Raw genomic sequence first — 6000 nt, forward strand, 5'->3', positions numbered from 1 at the left:
GTTGACGCGCTAGTCTCCCACTCCGCCTAACCTACTTAGCTCTCAATTACTCGTGCAGCGGTGACGCGCAGCGGTAGCGCCGTAGACGCGCCAGAGAGAAGCCAGTCTGCGCCAGTCCGCGTCCTGTCGCTCCGGCGGACCGGCAGGTAGACTGGTTTGCCATGACTCTCCCCTCCTACACTTATGATGTCTCCTCATTGCTTGCCTTACGCCCTCCCTTACGCTCTCACTGTGCCCATTTGTTTCATCCGTCTGATATCAATTATCTTTGTAGGAACTGTAATTGGAATCCCTCTATCCTAAATATAGGTATTCCTCATCCTTCTCCAGCTCTGGAATGGAGATTGTATCTCCTAAATTGCAGGTCCGTATGTAAACACCACACGGAATTACATACAATGATTGAAGAGCTCAACCCCCACGCACTTTTCCTAACGGAAACTTGGCTTCACTTAGACAACGATCCAGCGATTGGGTGGGCCATTCCCCAGGGCTTTACACTCAAGAGGCTGGATCGTCAGACCGGGAGGGGCGGGGGACTGGCTATTGTCTATCGAGACAATTATAAATGCCGTATTACCCCTACCACCTTACCTACCTGCGAAAGTGTTCATTTTTCGTTAGAATTCTCCCCTACTACCACCTTTTCAGGAATATTGGCCTATCGCCCTCCAGGTGCTTTAAAAAACTCCATCGCTCAAATAACTGATCTTGCTGCTAGCATTGTGCTGTCTTCACCCAACTTCCCTCTACTGGGGGACCTTAATCTGCATCTTGATGACCCTCACAATACAGCAGCCAATACGCTCCGCTCTAACCTTTCAGCACTGGATCTTCATCAAAAAAGATTTCATATAACCCACAATAGAGGCCATCTTCTGGATCACATTTATAGCAACAGCGACGATCTTACAGTGCTAACCCCGATTCCGTTACCATGGACCGACCACTTTTTGGTTCCTTTTATCTGGCATACATATTCTCCCATCCCCACTTGTCATCTTGCTAAACAGCGAGGTAGGAAGTGGTCTTCACTCCCCCTCTCTGAATGGGAAACTGCACTGGCCAGAGACCCCCCGAGAAAAGCCCCGAATGCCAATATCGCAGCCAATAATTTCGATAGCTGGATCTCTTCCTCTCTGGACATGGTCCTCCCTGTGCGAGTTACCAATGCCACTAAAAGACTGAGACCTGCTCCTTGGTTCACTCCTAACCTTAAATCTAGGAAACAACTCTGTCGGAAATATGAAAGAGCCTGGAGACAAGATTACTCCCAAGACAAGAAGGCTAGTTATAGAGCGGCCATCAGGCTCTATAAACTGGAGCAAAAAACAGCACAAGCCTCCTATTACGGCAGCAAAATCGAGGCTGCCGCTAATGCCCCAAGGGAAATCTTTAAAATCGTTAAAACCCTTATCTCTCCCCCAACTGAATGCCCCTCCGTGGAGGGTGCCCAGGATCGCTGTATCAACCTGGCGAACTTTTTCTCCCAAAAGATTCAGACTATATACTGTTCTTTTGGAGAAGCCGATAGCACCCCGGACCCCTCTTCCCCTACTTTCCTGTCCACTGCTACTCCTTGCCAGCTAAATACCATTCCTCTTTTAGATATGCCTACTCTGGACAGACTTATTTCTCAAATTACCTCTGGTTCACCCAGTGACTCAGCATCCCCCCAGACCCTTCTGAAGGTAGTGGACATAATCCGCCCGGTCATACTGGACGTCCTCAACACCTCCATCACCACAAAATCCGTACCCCCGTCATGGAAGTGCGCAATGGTGAGGGCTCTGTTGAAGAAGCCCAACCTGGACCAGGACAATCTGGCGAACTATCGCCCTATCTCTTTGCTCCCTTGGCTGAGTAAACTATTGGAGAGGCACGTGAACAACATCCTGATGGGCCATTTGGAATCAAATGGGCTCCTGCGTGCCTCCCAAACAGGGTTCCGCCCTCGACATGGAACCGAAACCGCTCTCCTAGCGGTAACGGAGGAAGCTAGAACTGTGTTGGACCAGGGTGGAAAGGTCGCCATTATCTTATTAGATCTAAGTGCTGCGTTCGACACAGTCAACCATGTCACGCTTTTACAACGCCTGGCGTACATGGGTGTGTCGGGCGCAGCCTTAGAATGGCTGACATCCTTCCTGGCTGACCGCTTCTTTCAGGTCTTCGAGGGAGAGGGGAAATCCCCTAAACACCCTCTCAGATGTGGGGTTCCTCAGGGCTCCTCCCTGAGCCCCACTCTGTTTAATGTCTACATGGAGCCCCTAGACAGGATAGTCCATCCCTTTGGTGTGCGTATTGTCACCTACGCAGACGACACCCAACTGGTGGTCTCCTTAGACCACCAGGAGGGATCGTCCAGCACCTTAGGCTCCTGTCTGGAGGCGGTTTCCAGATGGATGCAATCCTCATGTTTAAAACTCAACGGGGAGAAGACAGACGTCATCTTGCTGGGCAATTCCTCTCCCTCGGGCTTTGCATCCTCCTGGCCTCCATGTCTAGGCCCACCCCCTACGCCCAAACCTCAAATAAAAAGCCTAGGGATTTGGCTTGATACCGACCTGAACTTTTCGGTACAAGCTACGAAGACTGCGGCTACCTGTTTTGGGTTGATGAGGATGCTACGGAGGGTGCTCCCTCTGCTCCCATTTCAGGCAAGGAGGATCCTGATCCAGGCCCTTATACTATCTCGCCTGGATTACGGGAATGTCCTCTATATGGGAGCTCCTGCCTACACCATCCATAGGCTCCAAGTCGCCCAAAACAGTGCAGCCCGTCTACTCTACAACCTTCCCCGTTGGCAGTCAGCGAGGAATGCTTTGAGGGAACTTCACTGGCTTCCTATAGCTGGAAGAATACAATTTAAGGCCATGTGTATTTTACACAAGGCCTTCCATCGCACCGGCCCTGCAATTCTTCAGTCCCTGGTCACTCCCTATGCTCCATCTCGTTCTCTTCGGTCCAGCTCCTCCCAGTTGGCTACTCCCATCAGAGTCAAGAAGGCTCGATGGGGTGGCCGCTCCTTCTCACACACTGCGGCAAGGCTATGGAACATTCTTCCTCTGCCTCTGCGGGAAACTTTAAACCATCTCTCCTTTAGGAAAACTTTAAAAACACACTTGTATACCACATTCTGTTGACCTGCCCTGAGCCCTTGCTAATTGAGTTTCTGTCATAAGCGCTACGAGGCCTCCGGGTAGATAGCGCTATACAAGTACTGCTTCATTCATTCATTCATTCATTCATTCATTCATTCATTCATTTATTATGTAGGGAATCAGTATTCCTTAGGCCTCTCATTTGAAATTTCAGTCAGTCTATATCTCCGAGGCCACTTAATGCCTCGTAGCGATTTGAATGATACCAAGGAGGGTACGAGGTATGCTGAGGATCTTTTCTGTGTTGCTCCCTTTCTACATCAGACCACAAGGGCCTAGTTGGCTGATAAAAGAAGCCCAGCGGAAGAATAGAAACCCCCCTTAAGCTCAGAGACCAGGTATTAGACATTTCTAGAATTGCCTTAACTAGGCCCGGTGATCTAAAAGTTACGACGATACAATCGTCTGAGAGATTTTTGGTGGATTTCCCAACCCACCCAATTCATCGTGCCATTTTAAATTCTGTGAAAAACGGATCGCAAATCCCAGTCTTGGTGCTTAGAAAGTGAAGAGATTTGTTCATCAAGGAGGACCAGTGTTTGTGTGCGCCGGGCAACAGTGGAGAAACATTTGATAACATTATCATATAGGGGTTGCTGCAGGAGGTAAATGAAGAGTTGGGTGACCATCTCCCAGAGTCCTATGCTTGTGTATATTTCCTCCTAATATACTTGGAATATGATGCCTCTATATCCCCGAACTGTGACCACCTAGAGTATTAGCGGCCTGGCCATACATGCGAGTGGAATCCTGTAATTGTGAACGGTCTTGTATTCTATTCTGAAACTGTCCCCCTCAGCCCCTTGTATGCGATACATCACTGTTAGACCTGGCATCTTTGGCGTGGTTTCCCCTGACTTTTTGCCTCTACCTCCTGTATTGTTGATGCTGTGCTGGATTTAGTTTTTGCTGCTTTAGGTGCTTTGGGCACTTTGCCACTGCTGATCAGTGTCAAAGTGCAAGTGCTCCCTGAGTAGATTGTTATTGTAATTGGCTATCCATGATTGGCATATTTGTATTACCAAGAAGTCTCTAGTAAAGTGCACTGAGTGTGCAAGGGCTGGTGATTCAAATGCTACTAGTGGGCCTGCAGCACTGATTGTGCCACCCACATGAGTAGCCCTAAAATGGTGTCTCAGGCCTGCCACCGCAGTGCCTGTGTGCAGTATGTGGACTGCCATGTCAACCTGGCGATGTCCCCACTGACCAGGCCTAACCCTTCCCGTTCTGTGAAAATTGGACACCCCTATGGAAGGCCCAAGGTACCCCCTTGGGCAAGGTGCAGTGTATATGAAAGGGAGAGCATGTACTAGTGTAGGTGACATTCTGGTAGTGAATTACAGCCATTTTAGTTTTTCACTATTGTAAGGCTATCTTGCCCATAGGCTATAATGGGGAATGCTGTGTACAGTGGTTACCTGCATATCTTCCCATAGGAACAAGATAGGACATAAAAGTCTGGTATCCCTGAACTCAGAATTTAATAACACATCTTTTAGGAAAGATGGTTTTTAAATCCTGTGTTTAAGAACAGCACTTTTAGAATTTGGCTGTTCTTTTGTCTGACCTTTCTCTGTGTCTTGGCCTGTTTGTGAATTGACTGTCTGGTTTGTGATTGACTGGGGCTGGGTGGCTCACAGAGGCTGAGTGGGCCATCCCTGGGCTGAATAGCTCCATCTGCATCTGGAGTGGTGAGAGGGGATAGCACCTGGGCCTGAATAGGGCTGAGCTCAAGGAACACCCAGAACTGGTTCAGACCGGGCTCAGAGCCTCCTGCACAAAGGGAACAAATACTTTTTGGGGTATATATACAGGACCCCAGACTACAGAAAATTAGATCATCCTGGAATCAAGAAGGAACCTCTGCCAAGGAGAAAGCTGGAAGACTAAGGAGGAAGGACTGTCCTGCTGTGTGTTTGTGGGCTGACCTGCAGTTGCTTTGCTGCCAAGGACAGGGGAAGGACTTTGCTGTAGGCTGTGTCCCCTTGCTTGAAGAGATTTCCTAGGGTCTGAGTAGAGCTGGCTCCCTGTTAAGAAGTCCCAGGAACAAAAGGACTTCACCACCAGCTTCCCCCCTGAAATCTACTGAGAGAGTTCCGTCCTTCCTAGAGTGCTTCATCCAGTTGTGGTACCTCTGGAAGTTGTACCTGTTGTTTGGGAGGCTGGACAAGAAGAAACGAAGACAATCTGCAAATGTTCATGCATCGCTCGCTTGCGGAGTGCATCCCGACAGTGTGAGGAAATTCCCACCACCGCGAAGATCAAGATCGTCGCAGCGCCTGTTGCCGCTGTCAGAACCGAAGCATTCTTCACTTGCAGAAATCCGGGGTGGGAATATTACCATTGCTGCAAATATCGTCGCAGAGCCTGTCGTCGCTGTGTGAGATCGCCGCACCACTTGCTTGCGGACCGCATCACGTTGCTGCAATCATCGTTGCAGAGGCATCGCAACGAGGGGCCACAAGAGGAGAAGATCGACGCTGCGCCGCGCATCGCCACCGCATCTGAGATCGTCGCTGTCCCGAAGATCGTCACATCGTGCCTTTGCGAGAAGCTTCCTACAGAACCTGCGAACATGAATCCATACAAGGTATCGCATCCCTCCCCATACAGACCGGATTCGTTGCAACACGCCGGCTGCATCCAGCGGGGCTGTCGCATCGCCTCCCCAGGGTCTCAGGAGTGACGCATCACTTGTTTTTCAACGCTGTAGCTTCCATTTGGAACTTTTGTCACATCTAAAGGTACTGTTGGCTAAACATGACGCAACTGTGGATAATTTTGGCACAAACCCTAGAACTCTTTTAAAATCATATTCTTGAACTGTGTATGTTGG

The sequence above is a fragment of the Lissotriton vulgaris genome, chromosome 3_1 (genome assembly GCF_964263255.1).
Source record: "Lissotriton vulgaris chromosome 3_1, aLisVul1.2, whole genome shotgun sequence".
Lineage (NCBI taxonomy): Eukaryota > Metazoa > Chordata > Amphibia > Caudata > Salamandridae > Lissotriton > Lissotriton vulgaris.